The sequence below is a fragment of the Pieris napi genome, chromosome Z, assembly GCF_905475465.1.
Source record: "Pieris napi chromosome Z, ilPieNapi1.2, whole genome shotgun sequence".
Lineage (NCBI taxonomy): Eukaryota > Metazoa > Arthropoda > Insecta > Lepidoptera > Pieridae > Pieris > Pieris napi.
This window is the reverse complement of record NC_062259.1, coordinates 7,817,510-7,834,365: the sequence shown is the minus strand read 5'-3', so window position 1 is coordinate 7,834,365 and position 16,856 is coordinate 7,817,510. Positions and strand designations below refer to the sequence as shown.

The following is a 16,856-nucleotide window of genomic DNA, read 5'->3' as shown; positions in this document are numbered from 1 at the left end:
TCTCACTAACACTCCTCAACATCAATTATCAAAAAAATAAGTTTTTTATCGATGAACAAGTAGGGAATTGTTATGGATTGCTTAACATTTCCTTATAAAACGAAACAATTTCCTTTAATAGAATGTTTGTGAAGAAGGGTCGCGTGCTTCGTGCTGTTCACTTTTCGATTTATATACTATATCCCACAAATCTTTGGGGAATACACAAAATTGCCGATATTAACCCGATTAAGTATCTAAAAGTACTTTTACGTAGTTAGATTGAATACAGTTGAAAATTTTCTTAATAGAGTATTGGGTTCGTTCTAAATAGAATATTATAAATGCATATAAATGTGTTCTTTATAACTTGCAAGTAACGTCTTTTTTGTATGTAACCAAAGGGTTAGGTTAGGTTTATTTAGATGCTTGGAGTTAGTCGTTCATCTTATTTTACACAAATTATGTTTTTGAAGATGAGTGACAATTAAAAAACTTGCATTAGGTAATTCCAAAAAAAGGTATGTTAACTGTGAATTGTATAGAATGGGTCGTGTTTCAATGAAATTATAAATAAAAATATGTTGTTCAAAATATAATATATTGACCTTTTAGTAACAAAATTGAATGGCCACTAACCACATGTATACAATAATCGATCTTTTTAGATATACCTTAAAATTTGTTTTCCACAACTGCTATTTGTTTTGGCACTTTATCAGAATTACAAGTAGCAATTTCATTAAATATACATTATTTAAATTGTATTATCTGTAGTATGTCAACTCTTGATACCTAGATAACCTAAGCAAAGAGGCCGGACATTGTAAAAAATAACCCAATGTTATTATACGAGTATTATCCAATCTTATAGTATTTTTGCTTTAGTTGTACGATTTATAATTAATTACTTTCTCATAACTTTACATAAAAATTTTACTAAACAAGACTTAGATCGTTTCTTTTTATATTTCCATAAAGAACCAAGTAAAGTAAAAAGTAAAAAATCATTTAATCATATAGGTAACATAATTTCCACTTATGACTGTAGAAATACATATGAATGCTTCTAATTTTACATTTACTGCCAGTTCTCAAATCAAGGGCGCAGAACGGGAGAAAAGAACTGGCAATAAACTCTCCGCTACTCTTTTTAACCGCCATTTTTTTTACAAAATGTTTGTAAGGAGCTGCAACCATTACACCATGTCCCATGTGACATTTTAAGTAGTAAGTGACCACTGACACCTCTTCTTTGTTAATACAAGTATTGGAAATATGTATACAGATAGTATAACGTCCTGAAACCTTCCAGTGGGTTAAGGACTGATGAATTTCCTTGTCTGTTTATATGATCCTTTGGCACGTACTGTGCCATAGGTACGTCGTCGATTTTAAGTCTACGGTGTTAACATGTTGTATCAAATTTCAATCCGTCATATTAAAAACATATCCTTAATATTTCGAACAATATTGCATTATTAATTAACATTCCTAAACGGAGTTAATCTTATGTTAAGTTAAATGCATGTTGAGTTGTAAATTACGGGGCTGAATCAGCGACAAGCGGTGAATGTTTAGTGCACGAGTTCTCTATAAAAGTGTCCACACATAAATCAGGCGCGGCTGACGTGAGAAGATAGTGTCGCGATCGGAATGACGCGCGACGGAAGAATTGTCGTGCGTCCGACGCGACACGTTAACTCTTAGTAGCTCCAAGCAACCCACAACTTATGTACGATTTCTTGGGATATTCTAAACAGAGAGTTTGGTATTGATTAGGGAATGTACCAGACCTCCTATCTCCTTATCGGATAAACACAGTAGTTATTGCTTTCTGATACTAACTTCAAAAAGCTATTAATTTTGTTTTGCGTTTGAGTCAAACAAAATGAAGTAACCACAATTTTTCGCTATTTTATTTATGTTCATATTACAATTATCGATAAGAAAGAAATAAATTTATTTCCTTTGAAAGTTTATGATATTTTAATAGCTTGTTGTGTTGTCTAATTGAGCAATAAGGCAAACATTTTCCTATTTTCATTTATCTATTCTGTACTTACCAATACAAAACAATGGTTGATTTGCCAAAAATTAAAATCAAAATCTATTTATTTATTTTTATGAGTAATCTTACAGCTAACATACCTAATATAATAAAACAAACACTTAGACAGTACAGAAAGCCAAAACAGATTACATAGATAAACAATATTATATACGAAAAATAAAAAGCACATCAATAGACAAAACCATATAAAGAAAACTGAAATTTAACATTATAACAACAAATAATACTAAATATTTCATATCACTTTCATATTTCATTCTTAAATAAATAAAATAAAATATATTTATTATGGAATATAAGATACAGGTATCACTTATTCCACGTCATTAAATTTTGAAGACAGAGGGTGTAGGCCGAGAGAAAAAGCCGGCGTAAAAAACTCTCGGTACTCTTTTAAAATAGCAAATCATCAAACAACACTTATTTTAAAACAAATATCGCAAATTAATTATAAGTAGCCTGTCTTGCACTAGTCCCAGGCCCTTTTATTAACTAGATAATCGTTAACTTTATAGTAAGCCTTTTTACACAGCTTTTCTTTAATACATTTCTTAAATTTATTAAAAGGCAGAGATAAAAGAGCCTCTGTGGTTTTATTAAAGAAAAGTATCCCTTTTCCCAGAAAAGAATTACTAGCTTTAGATAGTCTAGTACGGGGAAATTGCAGGCTGCGTTTGTTCCGAGTATTAGCATTGTGAGTATGTTCTATTCTAGTAAACTTAGCACTATTTTTGTACACATAAATAAAATTTTCATATATATATTGCGAGGGAAAGGTAAGTATATGAATTTCCTTGAATTTATCTCTCAGAGATTCCCTACATTTTAAATTATAGATTGCACGAAAAGCCCTCTTCTGCAGGATGAAAATAGTTTCGATAGATTCTCCATCTTAATATAACTTAAACGTAGGCGTTGAAATAAAAATCTTAGGAAAAAACAAATCTTTCGAAATATTTTAACAAAGTAACAAGTGTTGTGCTCATGGCTTTGCTCCATAGATCGGTAATTGTCACTGATTTATTAGACGCCTCCATTGTAAAGTAATTAGTCTGAATGAGTGTATCATTGCGTAAGAATGATGACATCATGTATGATTCGCTGTATTACAAAACCATTAGGTTAGTATCTATGAACCCTACAAATATATATCTTTGTAGTGATAGTGACTTTGTATACGCATATATAAAACATAAAACTTCGTGTTTGTCTCTTACTAAAACTTAATAGAGACAAAATTTTACTGCAAATTAACAAAAGTATAAACAGCATTCCAATTTTAAATTATTTATTGTTTCCCTGGAACGTACCGCAATAGCACTCATATATAACTATATAACTTAGAATTTTATGCATAAAATTCGGTAACTAGCGTTATTATCATAACAACTTACGAGTCGTATTCTTTGAAAACTAACGGCTGTCATATTTAGAAAAATTTATACGAAATTTCTATATATAAACAAGGAATGAATCAATATCTAATACATATATAAAGATCTCGTGTCGCGGTGTTTATGGTTAAACTCCTCCGAAACGGCTTGACCGATTCTCATGAAATTTTGTGTGCATATTGGGTATGTCTGAGAATCGGATAACATCTATTTTACATCCCCCTAAATGTTAAGGGTAGTCCACCGCTCATATATATTTTTTTTAATTTTTAGATAAATTTTTATTATTGATGTTTTTATGATACAGCATTAAAAATACATACAACACCCAATTTTCACCCCTCTACGATCAACCCCTATTTTTTATTACAATCGATATACATGGCAAAACGACGTTTGCCAGGTCAGCTAGTACATAATATTATTGACTTACATAATATATACAAGCTTGATGTTTAATATATATATTAAACATCAAGCTTGTTTGGCTAAAAAGGGGTGTTGAGTTCCCGTAAAAAATCAGTTCGTATCGCATGCACGACCACCATTCAACACATTTTATGACACAGTTCCGACAGTATATCGCTTTTTGTTAAAATGCACGTCAGACGGTGATCATATCCTGCCACAAGTTCTACATATTCATATATGTAATATATGTGATTGTTTTTGTCAGAACTTTGCACTCTGTCCTGCGATTCTAACGAACGTATAATTAAGTCAGCGGGCGATAACGGGACGTTTGTTTGGACTTTTTGCTATGTCGATTTTATATAATCTCTTCTTCATTTATGTTTATGATTTAGTTTTCACTATATGTTTAATATAATTTTAACTACATTTTACGACGTGGTTTCTTTTTAACCGAATTCAAACTGAGGCTATCAGTTTGATGTATCTGTAAAGATATGATTATTTAGGGTTCGAAGCATGCGCTAAATGTATGTTTGTCACAAATATCTCAGACTATAGATGTCTATTTAAATTAAATGTATTCCAACTTAGAGATCATTCCATGTTCCATCAAAATTGGTTAGGTATATTTTTATTAATTTATTACTGAAATATAAATTCAAACTACTATTACACACATTATAGAAGTGTATTTTCTTGTTTAGAATTTTAAATGCAGACAAAACAATCTCACGTCTCGCTCATAATCTTTTAAATTGGAGCAATGTTTGTTTGGTTTGCACAGGAATGCAGGCGTTATCTTCTTATATGACGTCATGTGTCTGATGAGTAATAAGCTTACCACAAATTTTTAGTGAACACTTGGTCACCATGTCAATTCGATACGATAGGAGATTTTAAACAATCGCGATGTGTTGTAAGGTGATACGAAAATGTGTTATGCTTTCTATTTTATCCGAGACAAGTATTTTAATTTCTATTATAAGTAATTGTAAAAAGGAATTAGTATTTCCTTACAATAAAAAAAAACTATTCAAATGCCGTTTTTTCACCCAAGACTTATCAGTAAAAAATAGATAGAGTAGCCATCCATACTTAGCAACTAGAAACCATTATTTCCACGAAATCGAACACATAGCCTAGGACCTTTGAAAAGGACGGATATGAACTGCAATCGAAGTCGTTCTAAAGCCCATTCCTATTAAGAGGTCCGTCTATGGCCCGGCCCTACCAGGACCTCTTATTGCGAGCCAATTCAAATATTTTTCGGTTTTCAGTAAGTATGAAAAATTAATAAAGCAATGAAAATTGTAGAGTTGTAAATAATTATTTATGCCCCAAAACTGATCTCTCGGTACAAAAAGATATACATTTTTAACTAATATATATCTAGGCCTTTTCAATAAACTAATGCGATATGACAAAATTCAATACACGCATTAGAATTACAGCTTAACCAGTTCAAAACCTCAACAACAATGTGTTGATAATGATTGATGAAAACACCATAATATAAACAAAATTGAATTTTATTTTGTATAAAAACAAGGTTCAGTTTTCACTACAACAATATATTATGTCGTTTAATCAAGCTAACGGTTAGATATTTGGTAACAATGATTAAGTTTGTTCGAGGACAAATATATTAAAGGGCTGTCCGTGGCGTGGTCGTGAATTGAGTAGTTATAATCGATTTTTTTAATGTATTTTATGTAAGTGATTATAATATTTCCATACACAAACCTTCTTGGGTTTCGGCAAATCAAGGCAAGTATAGCCAAGTAGGTGATCAGCCTTATGTGCCTGACACACGTCGTTTCTGGCTCTGAGGCATGCCGCTTTCATCCCTATACTCTCCGAGGTATTAAAAGGAATAGTGCAGTCTTGTTTTGAACTCACGGCATTACGGTGAAGAATCTCTAAGTTAACCTCGAGGCTTTCGTAATTACAAAAAAATCCTTATTGGTACTTAAACAAAGTGTTACTTAAACACGGGAATCGTCCGGATATTTATAATTTTTGTTGATTAGCTTTATACTCTCGGTAAATTCAAACATCGATTTCTTATATGTGGTTTGCATTAATTATTTAATAATATTGACCTTAAGGGGCTAATAAATATTCCATGGCAAAAAATGAATTTGTCAAATCTATATACGAGTATAACTGCAATTTTTTGGTTATAAGCTTGTCCTATTTATCACTTAATATATAATAAATAGGTTACTAGTTGACATGGTTTCGCATACATGTTATGAGTTTCTTAGAAACGTCATCGTTAGATTAGTTTAACATACCGTTCCGTAGTTTATGTGACTAACGTACTAATAATATATTTATTATCAACCATATAGCGTCACCTTAATATATAACTGAGAAATAGTTATACGTAAAATTATATATAAGCTGTTCAAAATTAAAGGCATTGTTGCCGCGACACTTTTTTTTTATTACAAAAGAAAATAAAGAAACCAATTTATAATATATTAATAAAATTATAGTATTTATATTTATATAATAAATTTCAGAATAAGCAAAACTTCCCTTCTGATGGAAATCATTAAAAAGACGATTAAGCCTGAATGTCCAGTACTCGCATTTAATAAACGAGAATTATACTTACACCAATTTCAAGTTCACCCTCACAATTTTTTTTGTATGACATTTATCATTATTACATCGCCCAAAGGTTGTTGTAAGTTTAAATACAATACGTAAAATCGAACAGAATACGTGTAAAACTGTAGGTACAATAATTTTTACCTGTCAAAAACGTATATGTATGTACGAATACTTGAGGAAATTATAGTAAAGTTCATGCTGGTTAGTTTCCGATCGATTTATAGTAGCGCAGTAAAGTTGTTCTAACCTCCAATTATGCGAACGATCATCCTTACTCATTCAAACCTTACTAAATATTAACCGTTGACTCTTAAAGAATGACTCTGAATTGTATCACGAATTATCAAAATCTCTTTTGTTTGTTACAACCCTATGGGAAGACCCTTTAAATATGATAGAATACCATTCTATTACAAACACATAACAAACGTTTAAAACATTTGACCGCGTCATTTTTAATCACGCCTGGTAAACGAATATCGACATGTGACACGTCTATTTAACCTTAATAACTTTCTTGTATTAAAACATATCTTAAATGTACAGAGAAAGAGTCTAACTGTAGTTACGACCTTTAGTAATGCGCTAGTCAACTTGGAGACTATGAAACCCGATTAATGTTACTCAAAGAGATCCTTGAGGTTGTCTTACTCAGATAGGCTACACTTTTTGTTACTTAGCCCCATATATTTTACGGAACGTAGAAGGGTAAACATTTATTTTTGTTACTTGAACTTGAAGCCATTTATGACTAATTAAACTTCTCCTTTGGTTTAAATAAGATAATAAATAAAATGTACAAAACCTTATTTTATCGTCGTAAAAAAAAAGTTTTTATTAAAATAATAGGATCAATAGGATAGAACCCCAACACATAATATAATTAACCCTTTTTAAAGCTAGGTCGTTTTCTCTTTGTTTCGCACACCGTGTTATAAACAGTGCTAAATAAAAAAAGAAATTATTACCTTATATAAAACGGTATAATATAAGTTTTTCGAAGTAAAACTTTGGTTATAAGACAACCCTTTCAACTATGTAGCACTTTCTACTCTTGAGTTCATTGCTAATCCGTTTAAATGTGCTAAGCTGTTAGCGGAAGGACGCTTTAAAAATACTATAAGTACCTACGTGCAACGTAAAAATATGAAGCTATATAAATCACACTTTTTGTTAACACAGCGAAGATTAAACTTAAGATTTACTAAGATGTAATATTTAGTAGTCTATTAGAAAGACTCTATGTGATGATTTATGTAACACACTAACACAATATCCCGTAAAAAAAAGTATTTGACGGGCGTCATACAGAGCCCTGTCTCGCCTCTGAATTTTAAAAAGTAAAAACGATATCATATTTGAGCCCCAGATTATTTATAATTTACAATAAGCTTATTTAAGTACAGCTATAGACTATAAGAGATATTAATGTTATCTATATTTCTATAATTGAATATGATTAAGTCTATGGGAGCGATCAAGGTTACCAATTTAAGCCTTACACCCGTTGCTTCCTATGTTCGCTTTAACCTTTGTATGTAAGATTGTAGTTTAAAGCGAGCGACCTGACTTGGAGTATGTCTTTGATCGTGATAGATGTGACATAGAATATTATTGGTTTAAACTCCAGTTGCACCTTGTGGAAAGACAGTAGAAATTTCCTGCGACTAAATCGATCAGCAAGTAAATTTAACGTTCATCAATGAATTCGATATAGCTTTAATCCAACAAGACGTTTCGAGTGCCATAAGATGTGCAACTATAAATAGTACAGTACTCCAGACGACCCATATTGAGGGACTTAGAAATTTCAAAGTGCCACGTCAGTCACACGTTTTCGATGACAAAGTTTTCTGTAACACTTTACAAGGTAAGGTACAGCGGTCGCACTTCCAACTTTCAAACGACACTTGTCTACATTACTTCAAATTTTCCCTTCAGTGCGCTCTGTAATGAAACTGGACTTAACATACCTCATTAACTGGATGTGTTTCTTTGTTCGCGACAAAAGCAGGAAATGTGAATAGAATAAACCATGGTTTTATTAAAACGGCTTTTTAGTACAAGGACTAAGATCTGGTAGCCATACAGAAAATTTAACACGCTATTTTCCATTACTATTCAACAGCCGTCAAAATATATCCAAAATATCCAAAATGTACTAAATATGTGCGGCATCTAATTTACTCCTAAATATTTTAGGTTCATTAAACAACAATAGGTGATTCATTTCGTAATGGACGCAATCACATGATTGTCTATGCTAATTGGATTTTTGGTCCAACAAGTTTTCAATAGAATGTGGAAGTTTGAAAACAGCTTTAGTGAGTTCACCTGCATGTGTTCGAGAGGTTTGACAGGCCCTTCTATGCACTTAGCGTGACACGATGTACCCTAGCCTATTAATGCGTTAATTTAGAGTCCACTGGAGCAATAAAGCTATCTGCAAGGCTCCAGCCCGCTCTCGCCAGTCGGCTTACAGGCTACAGCTAGTCGAATACGGCACGGGCTGCCGGTTGGACGTTTCCCTTACCGCGCGGTTAGTCCACATTTATCCGTAAGTTTTGTGACAGTATCCCAAACTTAACCCGACACAACTTTTCTTGGTCCCTTCTCGGCTACTCACAGATGTGCACCAATTTAAGAAATCCCGCGCCAAAACTTTTATTTTATTCTAACATTTCTCCACTTACATTCGGAGTTTTTAAACTTAAAATTGCCGTTCTGCTGATTTGTTGAGAAGTTGAATTGTGATAAATCGTGCGAAAGGGGCAGTTAATTCGTCACTATTATGTAGATTGATTATTTTCATATTAGGTAATTAATGATGTCTATATTTGTATTATTATCATATTAAATATCCAAATGGTTATGGCCTAAATAAATAGATTCCCGCATATTTATTACTTGTAATATTTATTTTACAATATTTTGTAGGAATTTTTAAAATAATAATAGGATTAAAACGATTGCTCGCGGATGTATCGTTACGTTAATAAGAGAGTTTTTTGAAGGCTTCGCACGTAATCTCGTTATCAATGCAAACAGAAGTCTATGTAATTGATAGCATCATTACGCAGAACAGAGTATAACATGCCTTTAAATTTTTAGAGAGTGCGATCACGAAGATAAATGAAATTAAAATAGTATTGTCCGAAGGAAATAATACATTTTTTGAGTAACGAAACATAAATGATAATTACTTTAAATGGAGCGCCAATATTAAGCTTTGTCGCTGTTCTAATAATATTGGTTCAAAGCTGTCAATGTGTACTTCACTGGGCTACTCCTAAAACTTTGCGAAAATAACTTAAATTTTGTAAAACAAACACCTCTAATTTTATTACGTATCGGCTCAGTGAGCTTAAAGAAAAATATTATCGAAATAAAAACAAATTTATTTTTACGTGCAACGAGATTCATTAATTATAATAAAAACGAAACTTCCAATACGCCGAAATTTTGTTGGAAAACACAATATGAAAATTGCTGAAAATTATAGTTAACATTTAAATTTTTTAAGATAACAAAAATTTAATCTTACTATGTTAACTTTATAATCTTATTTTTGACCGAAAATTCCCTGGTTTACAATTTGACGCAAATGTTTTTGAAAACGTATTATTTTAGAATAATTATCAGCAAAACTGTATCAGTTTTACATAAACGCGTTCAGTGTATGGACTTTAAATCTTGGTCACAAGATTATTTAGTTACAAAGGCTTTGTAGATTATCTATACATAAAAGGTTCAATGTAAGATTTAAAATATTAATAACTATAATTATAAATTGTACATTATTTCAATAACAAGCTTGAATTAATACGTCTAGGTATTCTTTAATAAAAAAACGTGTTCATATATATCTAAAATCTACATATTATAAAAATAAATTATATAAAAATAGGGCATGCTACATAATTATTCGTAGAATATAGTAATAATTATGGTTTAAAAAATATTAACTTAATTAAATTAGTAATAAATCTAAATATACAGTAGTTATGCCTTTAATTATTTGAATTTTAAACAATGGTGCTTTAAGCTTTTATGAATCTGCGTAAGATTTTTGTGTTGGATTAATTACAATTAAAACACGTAGGAGGAATTAAAGTACAAAATGCATTAAAACCTTATTAAAATTTATTTCGTTATCCTGATACATCTATGCAGTGTCAATCATGAAATTACGCCAAAAATAAAGCTATTAAAATATGCTAGAGTCTAGAGAGTTATGTTCGGATATAGCATAAGTGCATGACATATTATATGGATGCTAACTTACCCGTCTTCAAACACACATTAGTTTTCTTATATAATATTAGGTAACCAACTATAAGGATATAATAAAACCTCATCTCACCGTTGCTTAAAATAAAGCTCTAGTTGCAAAATTTTTAATTACTAATAATATTACTACAGTGCGTCCGTAAATTGCATTTCCTTTATGAAAAATAAACCTTTCGCGACAAACTATCGGATAACAAAGTCCAAGGTTTGATTTGCACGTAAACGGACGATAGTTACAAATCTTGTGTTTAAAAATGATAAATGCACCAATTTGCTTCCATTGGTTTTCAAAAAAAGTGTCATTTAAAAAAGTCTTCTAACTAATTATGAGATACATTTTTATTTATCTTTCTATGAATTTAAATTGTTTATTTTGGTCCTATCGAGTTCACTTCTAATCATTCTCTGGTGTTCTAATTATTTTAAGCCCTAGTGGGTAGCAATCTGCTCTTACAAACGTTTTATAATAAATAAACTCTATTTCTTGTTACCGGTCAATTACGGCTTTACGTGCTTGAAAATATCAAATTAATTTAAGTATTCTAGGTATTTGTACTTTATATATTATAGTAATATTACTTTTGGCAATTTAAAAACATACTTTAAGATTTTAAAAATATATCGGTGTTCAGAAGGAAATTTGATATTGTAAAACGACATAGTAATAATGGAACGTGGACATATGGTCATGACATATCTTGTCGCGTATTGGATTAAGATGCTGTTAGATAATCACAATCCAAGGGAACTTGCTGCCTTACTTTTTACGCCTGGTTCTAGGTGGTGGTTGGAAAATTTATTTAAAAACGTCATTAGAATTCCAATTAAATTTACATAAACTGAACAATGTATGTTGTTAAAGAAATAAGAAAACAAAACAATATATATTCGAAACAGTTGTTGCGGTAATTAGTAAAAAAAAAGGCATTCTGGGACACTCTATTTTTAACTAGCAATATTTGTGTAGAAATAAGATTCTGTGAAACTATAAAATTCACTTATGCTCGAAAGAGACCGTTGAATGTAGGTTTATGTATTTGTTAGTAACGGATGTATTGTTGTTCTATTTGACAAAAACCTGGCCACAACTAATTTCAGTCATTTTAGTTTAGCGTTTGCAACAATTGACAACCAGACTTTGTTAGTGACACCTAAAGCCTGGCTTTAATACGCAGTGTATGGAAATACTAAAATGAATATAGTCATACAAACGTTTAATATTTTTCAATGGCCATAGGTAATTTGGAGGATAAAACATCCCATAGCTAACTGTTAAGAATATTTCCGAAGTAACTGTTTAAAAGCCCTCTTCAATCTCTTCAATTAGCTATGATAGGTTTAATTTAATGTGACATATTATTGCACATCCCTTTTAATATGAACCAAAATAGGTACTATGACATCAGATCCAAAACTCGAAGACCAAAAATAGTGTGACAGCTTGAATTTAAAGGGTACATAATATGATAAAGGAATTATAACCAACACATAATTGGACATTACAAACAGCCAGACATTAAAACATTAATGTATGAGTTTTTTTAAGTTGATGATTGGAAAGCTAACAATACTTGATTCAAAATAACCTTGAAAGTTGCAAATGAAATTAATAAAATATTGTATATTTTCCGTCGATATCTTACTGTCAAGCCAGTGTTTACAAAATGTTAATTTTTCCCGAGTTTGATTCAAGTGCTCTTGATAATTGCCTACGTTAACAATTTGGGGCAGAGGGTGTTCAGAATGCTATATGTTTATTTTCAAATAAAATAAATATAAGACAATCTTTGTAAGCAAACATATTTTTCTACCTCAATACTAAGGCACACAGTTCCCCGGGAATGACACGGGGCATATACTCGAAACAGTAAAAATAATGACAGTGTTATATTACACATTTCCTTTTAAAATACACGGAAAAACATGCATTGGGTTAAAAAGAATCAAATAAATCCTTAAAGATCTAAGCGGGCTAGAAATCAAAGGAAAGTGTATCGTATAGAGTTTCCAATATCAAGACACGATGAAGGACGGCAAAGGAAAAACGTACTCGGATTTTCTTTGTTTTTTCAAGGCTTCATATAAAACTAATAAAATAACTTATAACTGCCTCATTCAGTCTGAAAAGCATGTTTAAACTTGGAAAAATTTATCGTGAACTCATAATTGAAATGAACCAGTAGGTACTAAAGTGCAATTGAACAATACAAGAATTTTATTTAGTATGTTTCACGTTTATGCCTGTTGAGAGGTAGAGTCTAAACTATTTTTAATCTTTAAACGAAATAATGATAACATTTTTACTTACTGTATGAAGACTACATAGAGCGTAAGCGTTTTTTACGCACTTCTTCGTACAAACAAAATTTATTGTTTTCAGTTAATAATTGTTTATCAGCTTAACCATAATTTAACAGTAAGAGAACTGAAATGTTTAACAAAATCGGATTTCGTTTTTGAGATAAGACCTTTCGATACACTTACTACTTACTTAAGGTCGAAAATAACGTTTTAATTTTATTGAGATAATTCCAAGAAACACTCTATTTTTAACTCCACCCGGGACACATTTAGATATTTAATATGGATTAAAAGTATTGAATTTAGATCTGGATATTTATTATAAGTATAAGTCTTAATCGAACATTGTATGACATGTTACTGGCGATCAAAAACAAATCCGTACGCGGACCAACAAAGAGTGAAAGAAAGAAAATTACTACCTTTGTTATCGTTTATAATTTGAATAAATAATTAAAAAACATTGTCTCAAGAATAATAATTATTTAATTAAACGTAATTCTATTTCATGCGATGCATATTTATTCTCATAGATGTGATAAAAGGTACAAATTCCAAATTGAAAGCGACACTGTTTTATTCGAGTCTTACTTTGAATCTACTATTGATTCCAAAAGTTCGTCTTAAAATAGTAGTTTGCTCCCTTAACAAATATTTCATAACATTTCATTATACCGTCAGTAGAGACTAGCACCGGCATTACGAATCAGATGCGCGTGAGTTGAGATATCTAACGGTATCGGCAGGTTAACAACCCTGTTTCAGCCGCCCATTGAGTGAAACAAGGGTTCCCATTTATTACAATCAGCTTTCACGTCTTCTTCCGTCCGTTCTTTCTGAATTTTGTTATGTTTGTTAAATTTTGTAACTAATATTAAATAATAATGCCTTTTGGAACTTTTTAGAATATATCTGTGTAAAGTAATAATCTAATATTGTTTTGCAAGACTTTGCTGTATTGTCAGTATCACGCCATTGGCTTGAGACATACAAAAATCATAAGCATAAACTTAGTAAGTACAAAAAATAAACTTTAAAAATGTACCAGAACCATTCCATAAATTATCTTTTCTTAAATTATGATTATATTTATATGAACGTCAAAGTAATAAATTTAGAGTGGAAGCTATTCAACTTTACTAATGATATTTGTACAATGGATACCTATCCAAATTTCCTTTAATTATTTTTAGTCCGCTTGAACGGGTTTAAGAATTATTTGAATAAAAATAATTCTATACAAGATACAGAGCTGATGTAAGATTATCAAAAAATCCAAAATCGATTCTTTGTTAAAAAAAATATTAAAAGCTCTAGTCCGGGTAACTAACAAATCTGAAAGCAGATCTTTGAATGAATAATGCGCAGTTACTGAGTTATCATTCTGGTCAGGTTCAAATTAATTCCAAGTACTAGGTTACATCGTTCCAACCTATCTTACGCATTCGTCAAATGTCACCCATAAATTGAAGTTGAAATGTAAAGAAATAAACACAATAGTTTTGTCTCTGGTGTCAATTGTCAATAATGTAACATGAACAGTATTATCAATCATTGATACTGCTTGTGTTCTTAGAATTTCCTGCTATAAAAAGACTACGAATTGATAAGCATTTGGGTGTTAGTTCATTATGAGACACATTGTAACGAATCAGCGAATTTCATTCAAATATTTTTAATTACACTGACGATTATAATGTACACTAGCGTCCTTCTAAGACATTTTTCTAATATTTTGGATATGAAAATGAATTTATACGCAGTCTATAGATAATTTTTCTAAGGTTTTCGTAGTTTATTAATTAATTGGGTAACAACATATAGAAATACAAAATGGTCCTCGTTGTAATATTAGTATAGATGTAGATAGAATCCTGTGTCGTGTCCTTTATAGCTATTTTCAACTGTATCAATAAATTTATACATTAGTTAAACTCGCGCGTCGCTCTGTCATTCTAATACAGGCTAGGCCTAGCGATGTTTTCTATATCATACAAGTAAATTAATTGCGGCCAGAATAATTCATTGGTACACATAATCTGAACGCAGGATCTCAATGTTGAGCCTCACACGCTTAACAATACTGGTTCAATTTACTTTTTATACACAAAACAATGTATTTAGGGTTTGTTTAACAAACATTTCAAGACCTTTACAAATTGTTATTTTGCTATTGCCGCCATTTAAATTCGCTTTGATGTAGGGTCGTGTTGTTGAAACGATATGTGTTCTTTACTCGTGAAATTAGAAATGTTTCATCGTATAACGATTAAGATATACCACAATACACTTCTTAAACACATATAATTGTTGAGAGAAATTTAAAATAATATATTCACTGAATAATTATCAAAGTATGAATGCGGGATCATAATATTCATGAATATGTTATCGTATTTAAACTATGATGAATTAAACACACTGTTAGAAGCGGTCGCTATATGTTTGTGTTTGTGAATTTAAAATGCTATAAAAATGAAATTAAGTTTATACGATTATTTTTGTAATTACAAATACATAATACCTGATGAGGCTTGAAATGCACTCGCACAAATGTAAAGTCGTCATTAATGTGTTTAATACGATATTATTTTCGATGTAGACGTTCGTTCAGAACTTTTTACGGTAATTAAATTAATGAATTTAAGCAAACAGCTGCACATCGAGGTATTACTCAGCCATGTAGTACCAGAAAAGACGTACATATTCTTAAAAGGCTGACAACACACTCGCGAGACTTAGTTTCCGTGGGCATATCACTTAACGTCAGATGGGCCTTCTGCCTCTTTCAATATTCACCTTATAATCTTTTTCAAAAAAACACTAAATATTTAGTCACACAAGTGTCCCTGAATTTACAAAATTCTCTGCGATAAATGCTTTGGATATCTCAATAAACACAATTTCAATCATTTTTAATTAATATATGTTTGTTGTTTCCATAGACACTAAGGTCAAAGTAATTGTTTTTCAAGATCTTGTAGAGTACAGCTTAATATAACGTTTATCAGTTGACATAATAGCCCTAAAGGACCCTGATGATAAACTCAGGTCACGCATTGTGTAAATAACTTATCAAATCTATGCCTATAACTGTATTTCATTAAACTAATTAATCGTATAAAGTATTATGCAACAATTAAATGTAGAAAAATCGAAAAAATACATTCGTAACTAAACGAAAACTGAAAGGAAAACATATTTTTGGGTTTTAATATAACAATTATTACAATTTGGGTGAATTGCAATTTTCACCGCTATTTTCTTTATAGTAGAAAATAACTTTTTAAACAAAACAATCGGTCCAAGTCATCAGTCATCTTTACACAAATTGAGACGTGTTCTACTAATCATGGACGACATGCGGATGGACAGCAGTAATTAACAAAGCAATGTGAACATCAGATTATATTCCGTTCTATTGAGCTTAATCTTCATAATAAAATCGAATGAGTTGTATGAATTCTTCACCATCTGTCTACACTTTATTCTTAAGCTTAAGTCAGAGATTATTCGCATAAATTATTCTACAGATTATTAAGTTTTTATAAATATTTTCGTTGAATAACTTTAGTGAGTGAAATATTTTTTTTTTTTTGACAATTCACACCAATTGACCTAGTCCCATGCTAAGCTGGTGAAGCTTGTGTTATGGGTACTAGGCAACGGATATACATATATATTATAGATAGATAGACATATAAATACATATTTAAACACCTAAAAGACCTAAGCACAACACCAAATGCTCATCACATCGATGTTTGTCTCAGCCGGGGATC

At 30.9% G+C, this 16,856-nt stretch overlaps 1 protein-coding gene across 15 annotated transcripts in view; it reads left to right on the top strand.

Annotated features, from left to right (window-relative positions):
• Positions 1-16,856, top strand: part of LOC125062196 (basement membrane-specific heparan sulfate proteoglycan core protein) — a 120,965-nt gene that overhangs the window by 44,456 nt on the left and 59,653 nt on the right. Inside the window, exon 1 of one of the 15 annotated variants that reach the window (XM_047667945.1) lies at positions 8,980-9,040. The exons of the other annotated variants lie outside the window; for them this stretch is intronic. The gene's annotated coding sequence lies outside the window, so the exon portion shown is untranslated. Of the gene's footprint in view, positions 1-8,979; positions 9,041-16,856 lie in introns of those variants that run through there. 15 annotated transcript variants of the gene reach the window in all.